The sequence below is a fragment of the Phascolarctos cinereus genome, unplaced genomic scaffold (genome assembly GCF_003287225.1).
Source record: "Phascolarctos cinereus isolate Bilbo 61053 unplaced genomic scaffold, phaCin_HiC Scaffold_8;HRSCAF=390, whole genome shotgun sequence".
Taxonomy (NCBI): domain Eukaryota; kingdom Metazoa; phylum Chordata; class Mammalia; order Diprotodontia; family Phascolarctidae; genus Phascolarctos; species Phascolarctos cinereus.
In genome coordinates, this window is record NW_027556291.1 from 12,007,063 (window position 1) to 12,029,277 (window position 22,215).

Here is a 22,215-nt window from a genome sequence, read left to right on the forward strand (position 1 = left end):
AATAAGTAAGGTGAGCTGACACATTTAGAGGTATAATTTCTAATCTTACAAGCCCTTTGAGCCCTAGAAAAATACTGCCCAAGTGAGTATTGCTGTACTGAATAGTCAGCTCATCCTATTCTTTTTAACCAGGAGGCAGGACTTCACACATATGGAAGAGAGCGCAAAGAAGAAAGTAAAGAGCAGTACTTTGCTCTGGCCCAAGTGTAGGAAGGAAGACGACTTCTCTGTCTTCCTAATTGCCAGTGTCTCACTGTTGCTCAGAATATCCTTACAAAACTGGAAAATGGCAGCTGACCAGCTTTCTCTTTAAGCAATGGCCTCAGCCCTCTCCATCAGCCTCCTTTTTGAAAAGAAGCCTCTGTTGTCAAATGTGTAAAGGAGGAAGGGGGAGCAGAGACCGAATGCCATCAGTTCAGAGAGGTTCAGGGCCTGGCCTGCTTCTGCACTACCTTTCTCTCCAAAGACAAACCGAGCCTGATTAAAATTTGTGTTTTGACAGCTCATGTTTCTTATTTGGTTTTGTCTGGTTCTTTAAATTGATGACAAGGGCACACAGTTGAGCTGGCAGTCGTGATTAAGAGGTCAGGCACTGAATTCAGTACCTTTTTCTCTTTCCTTTGCCCCCAAATGGCCCTTTGAGCTCCAAAGTTATTCATATCGGCAGGAGGTGGGGCCTAACCAGCCCCTTCCACTCGCTGCACTGGCACTTACTGCTCAAAGTCAAGAAATTCAATGAGTTCAGATAATCCAAGCAGAGAGAGAGGGAGTAAGCCAGCTAGCCAGCACAGAGCTTTGCAGGCTCAATCATTGTTTTCTTTTTCTCCTTCTGAACCTTTAAAAATTAAAAGCCTTTTTCCGAAAGGGAATCTTCTTTTGTCCCTGCACAAAAGAGCAGTAGAAAAGGGTCCGGGAAAAATCTGATTATTTCCACCACGCTCTCCTATTATTCACCTGTCAGTAAAATATGTCCTCTCATTGTCTCTGTTTGAATGCTTCTTTTTATTGCACTGGGGCTATATGGTCATTTTTGTATTTATTACTAAGTTCTTGAGGTCTCCCCTGCCTTTTTTTTTAAAGCATGTTTTTCTCTTCTTTTAAAAAAAAAACAACACACAAAAAACTGGGCCACATGCCTCTGAGGAGAAAGCAGTACATTATTTCATTCCCACCTTTTCTTCTTTTTTGGCATCTCTGAGGCCTGCTATGCCCAGAAGTGCTTCCACTCAAGCTGGACCATCACATCAATTATCACAGCAGTCTGCTTTCGGAATATGAATGGCAATGAATGACAACAGGCCAGGCAAACTTTCAGCTTTGATTTGTCATTGGTAATGTAAATCCCCCGCCCCCATTGGTCTGTTTTGTTTTATAGACATTTCTGAAGAGGGAGCAGTTTGGGTCTGGTCAAACTCTCCCCCTGCTGTCGACAGCTGCATGGTATCAAATCTTCGAATAAAAGCTTCACCTTTTTCTAGGCAAAGTCATAGGGAATGATTATTGCCAAAAAAAGTCTTCCTGCTGCCCCCTTGGCCTGCTCATTACTGCAGCTGAAGAGCTGCCTCCCTCATTTGTACCGATTCAAACGCCTGGCCCTCATTGTTTTGTGTAGCATGGTGCTCATTTTCCAATTAACTGCCCAGTGAGGATTGCTGCTTGAATTTTTAAAACAGGGTTAGAGCCAGGCTGCTTGTTTACAAAAGCTAAGCCTGGTTCATGGCTTAGGCAAAAGCTGACCAGCTTTCCTAATTCCTGCAAGTGTGGGTAGTGAGGAAGTTGGTATTATCCACTGGGACATCAGTAATGGACTGCTCTCACCATCCCTTTGAACACATACTCTTATAGCCAGAGGTTGAAAAGAAGATGAGTATGACAGTGGGACAGTGATCGCAGTCCAATCAATCAACAAGCATTTATTAAACACCTACTATGTGCCAGACAACTTGCTAGGCTCAAGCGATAGAAAGACAAAGGCAAAATATTTGTGACCCTTACATTCCAGGCAGGGGAAATAACATGCACGTAGACACATACATGCAAAATAGATACCATGGGGATGGAGGGGGAGGCACTAGAAGCTGTAAAATCAGGCAAATCCTCATAGAGACAGGGCTTCAACTTTTCTTGGGTCATGGACACCTTTGGCAGTGTAGTAAAACCTATCAGCCCCTTCTCAGAAAAATATCTTTAAATGTATAACAATACTAGACTTACAAAGGAAACCACTTAAGTGGAAATACAGTTATCAAGATTAAAAACAAAAAAACACATGCAAAAATGAACTGACAAAGCCCAGGTTAAGATGCCCTGATGTAGAAGGTGGTACCTGAGCTGGGTCTTAAAGGAAACTAGAGATTCAGAGATGCTGTGGCTTTCTCTTCTTAAAGTTTTGCTTTGACTAGCCCAAGATCTCCACTCTGCCCTCCCTGCTCTCCCCTCACTGGCCTTCCATGTCAGTCTTGACCCTACAACTCAACCTTAACCAGCTTGCGTTACATGCTGTTCTCTGCCCAGGAATCCCTTGTCCCTTTGACCTGTTACCACTTGGGCCTTGCCAAAGCTAAATGCCACCTGCCTTTGTCACTGCTTCTGAAAAAGTCATACTACAGTACTCAGTTATGGAATTTCAACCTGGCCCTCCCTGTGGAATGCATGCCAATTCTTTTATTCTTCCCTGCTTGCTATTCTTTCTCTTCTCTTCTCCCCTCTTTTCTCCTCTCCAAATTCCCTGGTTTCTTCCTTGTTGCCCACAAACCTGTCCCTGTCTCCCCCATCCTTAAAAAATCTTCACTAGACTCTACCATTCTCTAAAGCTTCTCCCTTTCACAGTCTATACTTGTCATTGCCATGTCTTTCCTTACCACTAACTTCTCAATTCTCTGCAATGTGATTTTTGACCCCATAACTACAATGAAACTGTTCTCTTCTAGGTTACCAAGAATCTCCTAACCATTAAGCCCAGGGGAAGTATCTGAGTCTTTGGGATCAGTTACTTTCCTCCTTTGGTATTTGCAACATTGGTTCTCTTTCTACCTGTCTGGCCACTCCTCTTCAGAGTCTCCTTGGCTAGAACCATTTATCCTCCAACCACTAAGCATGGACATCCTCTTAGACTCTGTCTTTGCCTTTCTTCTTTCTCATCTCTTTGTGATCTCATCTGCACCCTTGACTTTGAAAAGCATATCTATGCAGATGACTCTCTAATCCAACTTTCCAAGCCTAAACTTTCTTCTGAGCTCTATTTAGTCCTGTGTTAGCAACTGTTTGCTGCACATCTCCACCCAGATGTCTAAAAAGCATCTTAAACAACACTGTCTAGCACTAAGTAGGTGCTTTATAAATGCTGTTGAATGACATACAAAGGAGAACTTATTACCTATGCCCAAAAACAAATCAATCCCTTCTATAAATTTTTGTTCCTATTGAGGCTGCCACCATCCTTCCAATCACCCATGCACAACTCACTCATTCTCGTCTTTTCTCTTTCCCTTCCCTCCTCCTCCTCAATTGCATCATGTCAATTCTGTTTCCACAGCATCTCTCAAACATTCTCTTCTCACCACTGCACTAGGTCAGATCCTCATCACCTCATCTGGACTATTAGAACAGCTTCCAAATGGATTTTCTTGACTCAAGTCTCTTCTCTATTCAATTAATCCTCCACATAGATGCCAAAATAATTTTTCTAAAGCAAAGGTTTGATGATGTCATCCCCTCGCTCAAAAAGCATCAGTGGCTCCCTATTTTTTCTAGGATAAAAAAGAGAATCCTCAGTCTGACATTTAAAATCCTTTGCAGTCTGACTCCAACCTACAATAGTGTGCATATGTCTTGGGATGTTTGATATGGTTTCATTTCGTGACAACAATGGTCATATGTATGTGATTCTATCCATACTAGGCTGACTCAGAATGTCTGATTTTTTTTTTTTGGTTAGGCAATTGGGGTTAAGTGACTTGCCCAGGGTCATGTAGCTAGTGTCAAGTGTCGGAGTAAGGTCACATTTGAACTCAGGTCCTCATGACCACAAGGCTGGGGCTCTATCCACTTTGCCACCTAGCTGCCCCTAGAATGTCTGATCTTGACCAGTAAAAACTAAATTGAGCTGGTTTCCCCATTTTTAGTTAGGTTTCTTTCAGCTGAGTGTTAGATTTCATGCCACATATATGTTCCAATGCTCTCTCTGGTTGTGTTTTGCTTTCTTTCTCCCCTATAGTTTTTTTAAGAATAGATATCCCTACAAGGAAACATGCCAAAGTTGTAGCTCTTCTAGGACCTACTTCAATGACTTTTAGAGATCTTACAGTAGCTACTGGTGTGGAGTAGTCAAGTGTGCCAAGATTCATTCAATACCACAGTGGAAAAAGATAGGCAATACTGAAGCACAAAACTATGTTTGAAAATGAAAATCAAGAACTGACCAACGATAGTTGCAAAAGAGTTGAACTAATTCTCAGAAAAGAACAAAGCCCTGATGGGGCAGAGCCAAGATGGTGGAGTGAAAGCAGTGACTTGCTTAAGCTCTCTCCCAAACTCCTTCAAATACTCATAAAAATGGCTCTAAACAAATTCTGAAGCAGCAGAACCCACAAAAAGACAGAGTGAAACAAATGTCCAGCCCAAGACAACCTGGTTGATTGATCAGAAAGGTGTATCGTGCCGGGCTGGGAGCGCAGCGCAGCTTGCGAGCGCAGGCCGCAGCAAACCTGGAGCAGGCCTCAGAGGACTGAATCACGGGCAGCTGTGGAGGTTTCCAGACTCCTCAACCCACTAATGCCAAAGACAGCTAAGAAGGTCAGTGGGAAAAGTCTGTTTCTGTCGGTGCTGAGAAAGGAAGGCGGGGTCTCAGCTTCATTCCCCAAGAGCGTGGCCCTGGGGGGGACAGCTGCTTCCTGAGCTTCTGGCCCACAGACTGAGGGGGAATCCAGTGGCTGATCAGAGAGGGATTGCAGGGATCTCTTTGCCAGTGCTGAGGCAGGAATCTCTTGCTTTGCCCGTGTTTGGATCTGGGTCACAGTTCTGGGCGGCAGTGCTGGGGTGAGGAGGAACGCTGGCGTGGTGGAGCTTGTAGTGGCTGTGGAGAGGAACCCCTTCTCACAGTTACAGGACAGAAAGGAGTACTTGTGGTCACAGGCCAGGAAAGGAGTAAACACCTCGCCTCTTATCATACCACCTTGGAAGAACTGAAAATTTACAGGTCCCTACAAGTATCTCTGAAAACAGCTGTACAAACCCCTGAAGCTTGGGACAGTACACTCTCCACATTGGAAGCAGACTCTTACCTTAACAAAGAGTTTAAAACTCAAGTAATTGGCCGGGATCATGAGCAAGCAGCGCAAAAAGAGTCAGACTATATTATCTTACTTTGGTGAAAAGAAGATCAAAATATACAACCAGAAGAAGACAACAAAGTCAAAGCTCCTACATCCAAAGCCTCCAAGAAAAATATGAATCAGTCCCAGGCCTTGGAAGAGCTCAAAAGGGATTTTGAGAAGCAAGTAAGGGAAGTAGAGGAAAAACTAGGAAGAGAAATGAGAGTGATGCAAGAAAATCATGAAAAACAAGTCAACAGCTTGCTAAAGGAGACCCAAAAAAATACTGAAGAAAATAACACCTTAAAAAATAGCCTAACCCAAATGGCAAAAGAGGTCCAAAAAGCCAATGAGGAGAAAAATGCCCTAAAAAGAAAAATTGGCCAAATGGAAAAGGAAGTCCAAAAGCTTACTGAAGAAAATACTTCCTTAAAAATTAGAATAGAGCAATTGGAAGACAGTGACTTTATGAGAAATCAAGACACTGTAAAACAAATCCAAAAGAATGAAAAATTAGAAAACAATGTGAAATATCTCATTGGAAAAACAACTGACCTGGAAAATAGATCCAGGAGAGAGAATTTAAAAATTATTGGACTATCTGAAAGCCATGATCAAAAAAAGAGCCTAGACATCATCTTTCAAAAAAATCATCAAGGAAAACTGCCCTGATATTTAGAACCAGAGGGCAAAATAGAAATTGAAAGAATCCACAGATCTCCTCCTGAAAGAGATCCCCAAAGGAAAACTCCTAGGAATATTATAGCCAAATTCCAGAGTTCCCAGGTCAAGGAGAAAATATTACAAGCTGCCAGAAGGAAACAATTCAAGTACTGTGGAAACACAATCAGGATAACACAAGATTTAGCAGCTTCTACATTAAAGGACTGCAGGGCATTGAATATAATATTCTGGAGGGCAAAGGAGATAGGATTACAACCAAGAATCACCTACCCAGCAAAACTGAGTATAATCCTTCAGGGGAAAAAATGGTCATTCAGTGAAATAGAGGACTTTCAAGCATTCCTGATGAAAAGACCAGAGCGAAAATTTGACTTTCAAATACAGGACTCAAGTGGAACATGAAGAGGTAAACAGGAAAGAGAAATCATAAGAGACTTATTAAGATTGAACTGTTTACATTCCTGCATGGAAAGATGATATTTGTAACTCATGAGACCTTTGTCAGTATTAGGGTAGTTGGAGGAAAAAATTTATATGTATGTATATAGATAGATAGATAGATAGATAGAGGGCACAGGGTGAGTTGAAGATTAAGGGGTCATATCTGGAGAATAAAATTAAGGGATGAAGGAGGATTATACTCAGAGAAGAAGAAAGGGAGAGGTAGAATGGGGTAAATTATCTCACAAAAAAAAAAACAGAAAAGAAAAGTCTCTTACAGTGGAGGAGAACAGGGGAAGGTGAGAGGGAATGAAATCTTATTCTCATAGGATTTGGCTTAAGGAGGGAATAACATACACATTCAATTGGGTATGGAAATTGTCTTACCCTACATAGGAGAAGGGGACAAGAGCAGGGGGATGATAGAGAGGAGGGCAGATTGGGAAAGGGGTAATCAGAAGTAAATACTTCTGAGGAGGACAGGGTCAAAAGAAAGAATAGAATAAATGGGAGGGCAATAGGATTAAGGGAAATAGAGTTAGTTTTTCACAACATGTCTACTATGGAAGTGTTTTGCATAACTGCACATGTACAACCTATATTGAGTTGCTTGCCTTTTCAATGAGGGTGGGTGGGGAGGGAGGAAGAGAGAAAATTTGAAACCTAAAGTTTTAAAAACATATGTTAAAAAAAAAGTTTTCACATGCTATGAGGAAATAAGAAATATAGGAAATGAGGTACAGAAATCCATCCTGCCCTACAGGAAAACAGAAGGGGAAGGGGATAAGAGAAGGGGGAGAGAAGAAAAGAGACAGACTAGGGGAAGGGATATTCAGAATGCATGCCATCTTGGGTTGGGGGGAGGGTGAGACGGGGTGAAAATTTGGAACTCAAAAACTTGTGGAAATGAATGTTGAAAACTACAAATAAATAAATTTATATTAAAAAAAAAAAGAACCAAAGCCCTTTGGATGGATCCAGTGGCTGGAGGGGCCAGCACTGAGCTCTCTTCAGCATGGTGTAGGTAGAAGAAAGGAGGGAAAACCAGTTTTTAAAAAGGCTGCTCACCAGGGCTATGAAGAACAAACAAACTAAAACAAAACTCGTCAACGGCAATGAAGACAAAGAAAAGAGTAGTGGGATTGGTGGCACTGACCATTCTGTTGTTCATTTATATGCCAAACCACTATCAGAGAAGAAGTTAGTTATTAGTTTATAAGATCTCAGCAACTTCATCAGATTGTAGTTTGGGGGCTTTTTGACTTTCAGTGAGCCAGGCAGTCTTGTCCCTCTTGAGGCAGTGGCGAATTCTGCTGAATATGTTGATATACTGAGAAGCAAAATGGATCCAGAATTATAAACATTTTAAAATGGAGATGGAATATCGCAAGCCAATCTGGGACCAGTCCACACATCACAAAAGGTTAAGAGACTTTTCCAAAAGAAGGAAATAAACACTACAGTGGCCTTTTAAAACACCATTCAAAACCTAGGAGCCATGCTCACTGATGGACTTAGCAAAATGGACTTCTGGTTAGAGGTCTGCTTCATATCTAAGGTAATACAAATGTGGTTTTATGAAGAATGAAAGAATATATTCCAAAAGCTTGGTCCATAATGGCAAATCATGAAAAACAAATGATTGCAGTTAAAGGAAGACACATTGCATAATAAAAGGTTTTTTTAAGTGCCCCAAACTATAAGTTCTATAGCAAAAATCCAAAAAATAACGATCTGACCCTGTCCCAGTTAAGTGCAAACCAATTTCCCATTCCATACACTCCATGACGTAACTCCCTGAAATCTGTGCAGTCTTTCCTATCACACTGCTTTTGGGCAGCCTCTTCCCAAGTGTGGAATGTCCTCTGCCCTTACCTCAGTTTCTTAGAAAACCTTAAAGTTTTCTTCATTCAAGGTTTAGCTCAGGTACCACCTCCTTAATTAAAAAAAACAAAGCCCTCCAGTTGTTGATGTTCTTTTGTCCCCTCAAATTCTCCTTCCTGTATTTACTGATTTTTTTATGTGTTGTTTCCTCTGAGGGCTGAGACTTTTTTTTTAAATCTTTAGCCTAAGAGTATATTGTACATAGTAGGAGACTAATAAATGTTTTTTCTAAAATAGTATCAACTTTATTTTTTGCTCCCTAAAGCATGCGCAACTTAACTAAAATTAAGACAGAAAATTACCACTTTCATACTACTATGAGGTACATTTAGAAATTAGCTATGTTTCTACTAATTTATTCAATATTTCATTCACAATATTCTTTACATAATTACATTTCTTAGAATTTAGTTTAAGAACTACAATTTCAAATTAGGTGATTTCAAGTATACCTATATACCTAGATCTGAATCAAAACAAATTTTAGCATCATCAGGCTGAAAAAAAGGCAGAAAAGCCAAATAATATGTTGTCAATTAACATAAATTTACATAACCACCAATTCAAAAACAGAGTAGAATCTCATTTTATTTGCCACTTTTGTAAAAAACTCAAGTTTTGCAAATAGTGCTTTAAGGATCATCTCAGCAAGCATATAATAGTGAGATCGAATTTCTGGTATTATCAGACAGTAGCATTGTGCAGTTGAATATGTTAAATGCGTTTGCAATTCACGTTTCCCTGGGGATTAACATACAATTGTGACTCTAACCCGAGATTAATTATTATATAACAAATATGCCTTGTATGAGAAGAACAATGCAAACGAACTTGGCAAATTCCACTTACGAGAAACTAAACTAGACTAAGTCTCATTCTTGTCCTCTTTAAGTTTATTAAGTAATTGAGAAGAGATACTTTTTAACGTTCTATCATTAGAAATCTCATGAAGGACTACAATGGGAAAAGTGCCCATTAGGTAGGCATTAAATCCAAATTCTGTAAGAACCTCTGCATTACTGTACTTCAGTGGTCACATGCTCATACAGACATATACAAGCTATTCCTTCCTAAGGTGATTTAAATCAATTCAAACACATTCATTAAGCACCCAGGACATACAAAGTACTGGGCAGACAGATACAAGAGTTTATATCACTCCTTCCCTCGAGAAGCTGACATTCTCTTGAGGGCAAAAGCCTTTTAACCAAAACCAAACCACTTGATCTGCTTTTCCTAGGAGGGTCTTCTGGAAGTCATAGTCTGTAATTGATGCGGAATGAAATTTGAGGGGAATTTCTGTTGTCCTATCAGGGACACAGAAATGATTTATTCAAGGTTAAAGTATAATGTTGGTTAGACAAGGAAGCAGCTAAGTTTCCACTGCCTTGTTCAGATCAGGCCTCAGGCACTTCCTAGCTACTGTGACCTTCAGTAAGTCACATAAACTCTGTCTGCCTCAGTTACTTCAACTGTAACTGGAGATAATAATAGCACCCGCCTAGGTTGTTGCTAAGATCAGATAAAATAATAAGTGTAAAGCTTTTAGTACAGTGCCTGGCACACAGTAGGCACTATATAAATGTAATTGTTATTATTGTTATTATCATCTTCATCACTCTCCGTATAGCTACAGTGGAGCTGAATTTTACATATAGAAGATATACTCACATGGATTTTCAAAAGCTTTTCCAATGCAGTATTTATACTGTTTTGCCCCTCTCCCCAAAAGTACCACCACTGTGTTCTCTTCCTCTCCTACTGGCTGATTAATAATAGGATTGAGAACACCAATGTTATTTTTTGCCAATTCAGGAAGGCTTCTCCTGACATACAGAGATGCAGCTTCGCATGTATATTTACTTGGTCGGCATGGGATTGAAAAAGTAAAACTCACATTTCAAGACTGAATATCAATGAGTAGCCCTGGCAGAAAGGCATTTTCTCTTTAAATAACTGATCGGTCTAAATTTTTTCTAAATATCTTTCCCCCTCAACCCACCTTTCTTTCAGGTTTCCCCAGTCCCTGGGTTCATCATCAGCTCCTCACTACCCCGCCCCCCCATTATTGCTTAAATGGAGAAATTGAGTATAGGACAGCTCAGGTCTCTCTCCATTTGAACTCCAGCTACAGATGAGTAAAGGCCTTTATACCCCGAGTGCAAAGAGTTAAAGGCCAAGAAGGATAAACAAAGAAACACCTTGCTAGCTCCTAGAGACAATTGCTCAGGTCTCCATTAGCATCAACTCCAGGAAAATACAAGAGCACAGATAGCAGGTCTTGTTTGCATCAGAAGCTCCTTTCAGGGAGTGCTTTTTACAGCAGGGTTAAATTTACATATCTCCTAAATCTTCTGTGAGTAAGGGCATAATTTACATTAATTACAGTGGCTATGTTTGGGATTCCCATACTCTGTCCCAACCCCTTAGAAGTAACACATGTGGATATTATACATAGCTCTAGTTGAGATTCTCAGACAACTGCACTGTGTATGAATGAATTGTGCAGAAAAGAAGAGGACTTTGCTGCATTTCTTTAACCCTGCCTATTTCTATAGGGCAGTTGTAAATTAAGCCTCCCAAGACAAACAGCAAGTCTAGCAGTGAAAAGACTAGGTGCTCCAGATCTTATCCACAGGCTTTGTGGGCTGACTACCTGTCAGATAAGGTGAATGCCGGGATGAGGCCTTGCTAAACTGACAAACCACAGATAGGTATCACTAAATCAAACCTGCTTTGCTTAGTTAAACCCTCTGAACTTTAATTATCTCATATTTAATTAATAGGACTATGCTAAACCAAAGCTTAGATGGAGGGAGAGTGTTTTCACAATCCAATTTCCCTTTTCTAATTCTGCATCCCAGGGCTCCAGGAGATCATCTATTTCATCCCAGAAAGATAGTGAGCCACCATTCTTAAAAATGTCCAAAGGAGAGACTTTGCATACCTTGAAAAAAGAACATATTAAAATCAAATGAAAAGAAACAGAAAAAAAGAAAATTTTGCTCTTGTCCAGTAAAAGAAAACATGCTCTTCTGGTTTTTAAGAGATCAGAACTGCAAAAGTCATCATGGCTTTCTGCAAGGACCATCACTAACCAGTCATTCTTGATTGGTAAGCCCTCACCTCTCAAATGGGCCCCAGATGCATACCATGCTACACTCCAGCCATGTTCCTGCCATGAACTATAGCCGAAAAGGGGAATTCAAACACAGAAAATCATCTTTGTGATGCTAGACTCAACTATTTAGAAACAAACAACTTGTTGATTATATCTGCTTAAAAACTTAACACTGAACATCAATGCAACCAACTAAACTTGCTTACAAACAATTTAGAAGTCACTAACATGCATCTACTTTGTGGCAAGCACTGTGCTAAGCTCTGGGGACACAAAGAAAAAAGCAAAATGGTTGCCCACCACAAGTGGCTTACATTCTGCTGAGGGAGGCGACATGAATGTAAATTAGAATATATAAAATAAACATAAAAATATGCTTGGAGGTGGTGGGGAATAGGGGTCAGAAGAGGAAGGAGGTGAAATGGGGAGGGAGGGCTCTAGTATCTGGGGAAATCAGAAAAGGCTTCATGTAGGTGAGGTTTGAGTAGAGTTTGGAAGGAAGCCAGGGATTCTAAGAGCCAGAGATGAGGCAGGGGACACAGCCAGTGCAAAGGGATGGAGATAGGAGATGGAGCGTCCTGTATGAGGAACAGCATTAAAGCCAGTTTGGTGGGACCAGAGAGTGGAGAACAAGGCCCGGAGGTTTGATTCCAGAGGCCCCAGGGAGCCACAGGAGTATACTGAGTAGAGGGGTGACATGGACAGGCCTGAACTTGAGGAAAATCACTTGGCAGCTGAGTGAAAGATGGACTGGATTGGGGAGAGACTTGAAGCAGGAAGACCAGGTGAAAAATGATGAGAGCCTGAGTGAGTGAGAATTGTGGAGATGAGACAAATGACTGGCTAGGTGGCGTGAGGGCGAGTGAGGAGTAAAGGAAGATGCTGATCTATTAAACGTGGTAATCATTTTTCAGTCACTCCCTCTAAGTCTTCCTCGTTGTTGTTGTTCCGTAGTTTCAGTCATGTCTGACTCTTGGTGACCCCATCAGGGGTTTTCTTGGCAGAGATACTGGAGTGGTTTGCCATTTCCTTATCCAGCTTATTTCACAGGTTAGGAAACTGAGACAAACAGGGTGAAGTGACTTGCCCAGGGTCACCCGGCTAGGAAGTGTCTGAGGCCAGATTTGAACTCAGGAAGATGAGTCTTCCTGACTCCAGGTGCTCTATCTACTGTGCTAGCTGCCCCCAAGTCTTCATTAAGATTCTTTATTCCAGTTTGGGCTCTTCCTCTACTGAGTTACCGAGGAACTTTGAAGAGTAGCATTTAGGGAGAGGCAATTTTATTAATGGCTTAATTGATAACAACACCCCATTTGGCCACTAGTTCCCACAAGGGACTCTCAGTATTTGAGTAAGTTACTGAGGGGGTTCGTGAAGTCTTTTGCTGGTAGTCTCTATCTGGGAGAATAGACTATATGCCATGGGTCCACCTGCTTCAGATGGTTTGGAAGAATTTTTGCCCCAAATTATCATGACCTTCCCGTTCATGCGTTCTTGAACAGTCTTTGGAGGCCTTGAAACAAAAGCTAAATGACCATATTAAAGGAATGCTGTACCCGGGATTCGGGTTTCAGGTCCAAAGAGTTTGAAGTAGGCAAACTCTGAGATTCTGTCAAACGCTAGAAATTCCATAATTTGGAAATTGCCAAAAATAGCCAGCGCCCACCCTTGAAGGGATTTTGTTTAATAGAGCTAGATACTAGTAAAAGCTAGATTTCTAAATCCAAGTGTACCCAATAATATGTACGTGGGAATAATTATAGCCTCATAACTTTCCCGTGAAAAGGCCCCAACCAGACACTATGAAAAGTAGCAGGTTCCATATGGAGTATGTTGGGGGTGGGGAGGAGGTGAGGAAAGAATAACAATGAATCGCTATAATTCTCTGTAGATGATGTCCAAGAAGAGAGACAGTAATAAAACACATAGAATCAAGTGTTTATATAAAAATGTGCAAAGTGTACATAATAAAATGAACTAGAAACCCCAAAGCCAAAAGACAAATTTTGACTTCACAGATACTACTGGGATTTGGCTGGAAAAATGGCTACAGAAGAGTATACCTTATTCAAAAGATGGTGTAGTGGATAGATAGAGAGCTGGGCCTGGAGTCAGGAATATTTGAGTTCAAATTCAGCCTCAGAGACTTACTAGCTGTGTGACTCTGGCCAAGTGACTTAACTCCTGTGTGCCTCAGTTTCCTCATCTGTAAAATGGAGAGAATAATAGCACCTTCCTTCCAAGACTGTTGTGAAGATCTCACAAGAGAAAATATATTAAGTGCTTGCTATTATTCAAAAGGGACAGAAGTAGCATCAGAGTGGCTCTGTATTAGGAAGACATGGTCACGTAATAAAGTCTAGGAAGCAGGGTTGAAAACGGTTAGGTTTAACGAGGGAAGAATCAGAAAGTAACATTGTCAGGGGAATGTGTTATAGACTATTTGGACAGAAGAAGGTAAAAGACGAATAATAAGGAAAGAAAATCTCAAACTTGGCATGAAGTATGACAGAGTACTGACTTGCCCAGGGTCACAAGCTACTAAGTAGCAAAACTGGAATTTGACCTCAGATCCTGTGACTCCAAGCTATTTTCACTGTACCGTGCTACCTCCCTCCATCCTCATCTTAATCATAATTACATTCTTCAAAAGATAGAGGGTAATCAGCACAAAGAAGTGCTACTCTGGACGTGATTCTGACCCACAAAGAGCAGAATGGGTCATTGAAGCAGATATGATGGAAACCTTTGGGAGGAATTAACCTCCCCATCTTAGAATTCACGATAGGGAAGGAGAAAAAGTATAATAATCAGTTTCTAAATTTTGGGAAAATAGACTTCAAAGGATTCAGAGAAAAGCCAGACATAATCCAATGGCCTAAAATTCCACAGAGTACAAATCAACCAAAGAGAAATGAGAATCTCAAGCATGAAATTCTAATAACATAAACAAAAATGATTCCAATGAGAAAAAAAGAGACTGTTATGGAAACATGAGCGACTCATCGTACAGATTAGATTTGTAAAAGGAAGAAGCAGGGGCAAGTAATGTAGGATGAATACAGAAGAATAACCTGGTCTCATAAGAGAAGTATCAGCAGTGCTAATGCTCAGAATGAGGTCAGGCTGGTAACAAATGTTCAAGACAACAAAAAGAATTTCTTTAGTCAGTCAATGAAGAGCTCACAGTCTAATGGGGGAGAAAACACGAAAAACAACTACGAAGATACAAGATATATACTGGGTGTAAAGGGGAGGTAATCTCAGAGAGAATGGACTGGTACTGAGGGAGAGGACTGGGGAACAAGAGAAAGACCTCTTATACAAGCTGAGATTTGAGATGAGCCTTGAAGGAAGCCAGAGAAGCCAGGAAGCAGAGGTGAGGAAGAGGAGTGTTTGCTATGTTGAGGCAAGAAAAAAATTCAAAATGGAATAAGACCAATACTTATGGGTAAATAAGACAATAATGGAACAGAGAGAAGGCAGAAATCCTCAACTATTATTTTATTTCTGTTTTCTCATCAAAGAAATATTATTTCCATACTGGTAAGGATAGATTCTAAAATCCCAGATAAGTGAGGAGATGGTAAAAGACAAAGGAAATAGATTATATGCCTCTTACAGATGTGTCTAGGAGATGATTCATAACCAAACAAAAATAGGGGCAATTATGAAATATGAAATAGATAACTGATTTCTTGAAAAGAAAGCCTTCTTCACAGACAACATTAATTCATCTAGTATAGGAAGGGAAGTGTGGTAAAATGGGAAAAAAAACCCCAAAAACTTTGTATCAAATTTCTCTGATAAGGGTTTGCTATCCAAGATATAAAAACAATATTTTATACACACACATGTATATAATGGAATATTACTGTGCTGCAAGAAAATGATGTATGATGAATACAGAGAAGCATGTAAAAACTGATGAACTTATGCAAAGTGAAGTCAGTAAAGTTAAAAAACACCACATACAGTGACCACAACAATGTAAATGGAAAGAACAATGACAAAAAAATCAAAAGTGAATGTAACAAAATTATGAATATCAAGCATGACTTGAATGAAGAGAAATGAGAGGCTACCTCCAATTCATCCCTTCATGGAGGTGGGAGGTCCACAGTTACAACTCACTCTTCAGGTTTCCAGATTTCTTCATTGTATCAATCAGTTGTGCTGATTTTTTTTTCCTTTCTGAAAAATTTGTCATACGGACTAGCCCTCTGAGAGCATAAAGGGAAGGTTACATGGGATACTATGGTGATGTAACAAACAGTAAATATCAATACAAACTTTAACAAAAGATAAGAGGAAAAAAAAGGAAAAGGACAGAGTTGCAAAATACAGGCCAGTAAGCCTCACTGGATTCCTGACAAAATTCTATTATACATCATTAAAGAGATGGTTGATGAATAATTAGAAAGGGAAACAATGATCACTAAAAGTCAACATGGTTTTATCAAGAACCAGCCATGTCAAACCAATCTCATTTCTTTCTTTTTTTTAAACAAGGTCACTAGACTGGCAGATCAAGAAAATGACATTGACACAGTTTATTTAGATTTCAGTAAAGCATGCGACAAAGTCTCTCAGTGTATCTTTGTAGATAAGATGGAGAAATGAGGGATGGACGATAGTAGATAGATTCAGAGCTGGCTGAACGACAACACACAAAAGCAGAGTCCTCAGTAAGTCTCTAGTGCACTGGCCTAGGGCTTTGTGGTATGCAGCACGGCCATGCCAGATGATAGAGTGAATATCCAGAAATATCCTGACAGGTTCAAACGATGGCAGAACAAGCAGAATGCAATTTAACAGCAATGCACATAAAGCCATTAGAATGGAATCCCGAATGTCCAGGATGAGGGAAGCACAGTTGGACCACAACTCATGGGAGAAGCATGTTGGGTTTGGGGAGGATCTCAGCCTTTCTGGTTGCCATGCTACGTGATTAACAAAATCTCAGGCTGCATACAGAGAGTAAGGTACCGAATGTCTTCTGGAGTGTAGTGTTCAGTTAGAGGAGCTGCATTTTAGGAAGCAGAGTGAAAAAGTTGGAGCAAATCCAGGAATGCAATCAGCCTGGGGAAGGGCTTGGAGGATATGTCTTATAAGGAGCAGTTGAAGGAACTGGGGATGTCAATTCTCTTCTCTGGGGGCAGGGTGCAGTAACAGTGGAAAGGAGATGTGATGGAAGCCTATGTATTTGAAAGGCTGTCCTATGGAAGTGGGATTAAACATAATCTGCTTGCTCCAGAGTACAGAATGAGAAGGAATGGGTAAAAGTTGCAAAAAGACCAATCTGGGCTTGATGCCAAAAGGGTGGGGGGGTTGTATCTTTACAATCAGAGGTGTCTAAAATGGGGTGCCTCTAGAGGTAACAGAATCTTCCTCACTAGAACTGGTAGGGACAAATGTGACCATCTGTTCTGCTTCTTAAGCACAGGTTGGATTCTGAGATCTCTTCTAGCTTTGGGCTTCCACATGAAACTGGACTAACCCCCAGATGGCATCTTGTCCCTCATGCCTGAGCACACAGCCCCATTCCACAGTTCCAATTTTTTGTTTTTCTATCGGTGACTCCAGAATAGGCTATTAGCCTTGTAACTGGTTTTTTCTGAGACCATGAAGTGAAGCTGGGAGGGATAATGGGCTTTTACACAGTACATAATAGGCTGGAGAAAATGGGCTGAGACAAGGGCTTCTTAAAGCATAGTCAAATAAAGGCTGCTACATAACCAAAGGAAATAAGACATTTTAGCCAACTCTCCCATCAAATTGTCAAATATTCCACTAAACATTTCCCTATCCTTTGCTTTCCACTTTTTCATTTTTAAACTCATTCCCATATCTTAAAACACCAGTGTCAACCCTGCTACTCGTTAAAAAGAATTTCATTATCCATCTCTACTCTGTCTTAAAATGATGCTCCTGCAACGAATAGTGGATTTGGAAACTTTTCTCAGTGAAACCAACTCTAATACCTCTTTGGTAAATTGGCAGCTCCCAAGACATACAGACAGATTCTTACCCTGGATGTTTCCTACAGTTTGGAGAGAACAGACAAGTACAATTTTACTGTTGCTCTTGCTGCATGAGATTTTTGCATTGTCCTGAAAAATCCCCAAAAAGAACTACTGAAATCTCCATGACATGGTATTATCTCCAGATGTTTGAATCTCCTCTGCTTGTGATATAAAGTGCCCAACAAAGGAGTTTTGAACTGTGGAGGAAAAAGTAAATTGCATATTGCCAAACACAATCAAAGAGAATCCAAATTAAGAGGCTGCCAACTGAAGGAGAAATCGCATGACATTCAGAAATAACTGAAGCTTAAATCACCATGTTTACTAATATAAGCTTTAAAAGCTTCAAACTTCACCATGACATAACCTACAGCCCTTAGTGTATGACACACCAAAAGAAAAAACAAGGTGCTAGAGTAATGATTTCTAAAAATTCTTCATTCATTATATTCTAGGCTGACTCCATTTTTAAATATTAGGTCCATGCAAAGGTCCTTATGGCTCTACATATTTGACCTCATGGCTTTAACTTAGCTACATGTCTTCAAACAAAGGCTAAATGACCACTTACCATGGATGTTAGCAGACAGGATTTTTGTTTAAGGATGGGTTGGACCACCTTACCTCCAAGGTTCTTTCTAACCCCAAGACTCTCTGACTTTTGGACCCACTTCCTGTCTCTTTTCACCTTTGAACTTTCTGGTACAGTGTAGATTTAAGTACTTGTTGCTTAGCCTTTTCTACTTGATAGTTAACCCTTCTCCAATCCTGTGGGACCTCTCCTGTTCTACACAGTCTTTCAAATATCGCTGGCAATGATGCCTGCAATTTCTTTTCATCTGCCTTGAAATCCTTTAGGGCACCTAATCACTCTTGCTACCTCCCATCTTGTCTCGACTTCCTGCTTGCTCCCTATTAGCTACTTCAGTTCAATCTTTTCCAGGCCAGAGATCATTTTCCTTGGCAGAGAAAACAGAAACAAAATAAGAGTTGAGCAACTAGGTCTTTTTCTCTATTATTCATTATTATTGTCTGATTCCCTTCAAACTGCGGTCATGTCCCTTCTTTGAGGCTCTTCTCTCCCCCAATACAGTGTTAAAATTCAGAACCAAAACATCTTTCTGTTGTTCTTAGCCTTCCTTTCCAGCCTCAGCTCATTCTGAACTTCAGTACTTTTTTTTTTTGGCAATTGGGGTTAAGTGACTTGCCCAGGGTCACACAGCTAGTGTCAGGTGGTGTTTGGTCTGAGGCCAGATTTGAACTCAGGTCCGCCTGACTTCACAGCCAGTGCTCTATCCACTGCACCACCTAGCTGCCCCCAATGAACTTCAGTTCATTGTCCTTAGTTCTATCTTCTGTACATTAAGTTGGCTGGCGAGCACCCATTGCATCCACAATGGTCTATTTAGGACTCCCCTCCCCTTTCTTCCTCATTGCAACTGCTTCCCTTTGTATGTTTGGAACTTCCCATATCACCTAAGCCAATATCTTTTTTAGAAATGCTTTTGATTCTTTCCTAAAACATGTTGTTGATTTGGCCTTTTGACAGAGCTACCTTCAGTTACTTTTTTTCCCCATCATCCCAGCAAGGATTAGGATACTAAGGTCTGATCTTGCTCTCCGTTGTAAATAATCCACTAAGGCCCAAATGGAGAAACAATCAAGAAGATGGCTAGAAAATATGTAACTAACTAAACACAGACATCATTATCTTGTGCCCAGGCCATCTTCTCTTCCCCCCCATCCTTCTGCTCCCACCCAGTGGTCCTTTTCTAATAGTGGCTCAGCCCTGGGCTGTGGTAACAAGATGAAATTTTCACCAAATTAGACTTGAGAAAGAGCACAAATCACATTTGTACTTCATCACTTGTCATGCAGGTCATGATGAGTGTGTCACATTATAAAGAAATAGAGTCCACTCCAAGTCTGCATTCTTGCTTCTTTCTTTAGAAAGTAATAAGGTAATGAATAGATGCTACTTTCAATGATCTGGATGTCCTTCACTATTAGAATCCATTGAATTCAGGCAATGGATAAATATTCATGAATGTACACTCTTCTCAAAACAGGGATTTAGACAGTCTATTCCATTAAACATAAGTTGATTTTTCTTCCAGGTGTCAGCTAGGGAATCAACATTTCGGTCAGTGGCCTTTTCATGATGTTTGTCCTAATAGATGCCACCTGGAAGTAAAAGCAACTTATGTTTAATGGAATAGGGCAGCTGTCTAAATCTTCTTTCTGGATAAGGGGATGGTTTCATGAAGAAGTGATTTGGATATGAGAAATAAGCAAAGATTTATAAACTTCTACTCAGACTTAAATGATATTAATAAAAATATCAATGGACAAAATGATGTCTTTTTTTTCTTACATGTCTATTTAAAGAGCTTTTTTTTGTCTGTGTGTGATTTTATCCAAATAGGAATTTCCAGCGTAGAAAATCCCACCACCAATGCTGACCTGCAACTCAGCTGCAACTCTGTGTCTTAGAGGATTGCTTGGGAGATTGAGGTTAAATTATCTGCTCAAGCTCACACAGCTAGTATGTGCCAGAGGCTGCCTTCCTGACTCCAATGCCAGGAGTTTAGCAGCTATACCAGGGGTGGGGAACCAGAGGCCATTCATTCAAAAGGAGGACCTTAAAGATTTCGAAGGCCCCGTATGGCCTGAAGGCTTCAGGTTCCCCACCCCTGAATTATCATGTGCTGAACTTCAATGATGTTATGTGGTAACAGAATTTGATCAAGCTGCTTCTAGCCAATGGCTTCACTATTTCGGAGGCAAATGATATCTGTGGGCTACCTTAGGGCCAGTTACTGCACAACTGGTTTATGTAGCTACACAGCAAGTGTGATTGGCTTGATAACTGTTATTTTAATGTGACTTTTTTTCTAGGGTCACATAGATATTGTCATAATGTTAACATCCAAAATGCTTTGTAGATATTAATTGATTTTCTAATGCTAAATATGTTATTTTTTTAAATAAGAAGAGGAGCTTATATTTATAGAATGCTTTATGGTTTGCAAAGTAATTTACATATATTATCTCACTTGATGCTTACAACAAATCCAAGGGGTAGTGGTATTATTGTCCCTTTTGTATGGATGGAAAGACTGGGCTGCAGAGAAGTTAATCACCCAGGATCCCTTCAAGTCCACTGCTCCACGCAGTCTACGCTCTTATCTTTCCTAAAGCCGTGTTTTCTCGATTTGCTTCACAAGCTACAAAATATGTTACTTACTGCAATGAGCCACTGCACTCATTTAATATTTCTATGTACCTCTAAGTCTGTGATCCTCATAGCCATTTTAAGAATCTCATTATTACAAAATCCCTACATATGATATGGCTTTAATGATAAGTTAAAAAAAAAGGCCGTTGACATCTCTTCATCCTTAAATAATAAATAATAAATGCCCCAGGCTTGTTTGACACAATGACTTTAAAAATGTAAACTTTTGTCGCTTTGCTAGTAGGAAAGAGGCCCGTTTGTGGTGTTTGTGTCACTGTGCCAGGCTCAGAGGGGGAGAAGGGCACGGGCAGAATGCTAGATGCCTGCTGGCTTGGCTCCTTTCAAGTTTTGAGGATCCCAGAGCCCTCTCTGGCCCTGTTGCCGCTGCCTGATTGGAAGCTAATGCTTGTAAGGTCCCAGAGGGCAACAGTAAGAGCCACACACACAGAGGTAGGTGATTGATAAATTTTTTTTTGGCAATGATGCTGATGAAGAAGAGGCCAGCAGCAGCCACTTCGAAGTGGCAGTGGCCACAGGCTCCCACTCAGGGCGTGGTGACCTTGCATTGCACCCTCTGGCAGCTGCACTCTCTGACAGAGCAGCTGGGGAGGGTGGGAGGGCCCATAATGCTGCAAAACCCTAAGTGGTACAATCTCACTTCAATCCACTTAAGGGGGGAGGGGGGGAATGGATTCCCCTGGCAGCTTGCTCTGATTGACAGCTCTTACTGACTGACCTAATGACCCTTCAGCCTGAGAGCCTTCCCATAGTCCCTGATAAGCAAGGAAGGAGAGTTTTACTCTGAGAAGCAGCTTCTAAGCCCCAACAATGTGACTACAGGGCCATGGCTTCCAAATATCAGCACAAACATGTGTTGGAGGCCAGTCACAGCAGGAAGGCTGTCAAGCTGAGCTTCCAGCTTTTATACTCCCTCTGCAAATCAGCTCAGACCAAACTGTTGCCTGCCTACAACATGTAACAGGTTTAGATTAAGCATCTCATTACATACACCGTAGACACTCTATCATCCCTACTGGTATTTCCCAAAGGGCTACACCAAAGCATATTAAGTAATAAGGGGACATACGCATATCTGCATATGATTTGGTTACGCATCTATCTAGTCTGGGCAATCTTTTTTTCCAGGCAATCTTTAGGTTTGTTGCTCATCTTAGGGCCCCCTTATTTGTTTTCCTCTCCTGTTCTGTTGGACCAAATGAATACATTTGACACATTCCCTGGAGCAAAACCATCCAGTGGGGACAAGACTGAGCAGGTTCACTTGACATCAAGCCTACCACACGATAAATATGATGTGAGGGTACATCGTGACATTAGGCTATGGGATGCAATTCTCTTCTACTTCCTTTCTATCTACAAATCTATGAAATACAAATTCATTTGGCTATCCCAACAGAAAAAGAACAGGAACAACCATCTTTTAGGAAGTTTGGGGGAGAATAAAGAAATGACTTCCAAATCTTTCCAAATTCAGCAAACTTAATCCCA

The 22,215-nt window shown here is 40.7% G+C and overlaps 1 protein-coding gene across 3 annotated transcripts in view; it reads right to left on the reverse strand.

Annotated features, from left to right (window-relative positions):
- The window catches only part of DIAPH2 (diaphanous related formin 2), an 817,355-nt gene that overhangs the window by 80,926 nt on the left and 714,214 nt on the right, over positions 1 to 22,215 (reverse strand). The gene's annotated exons all lie outside the window — the stretch shown is intronic.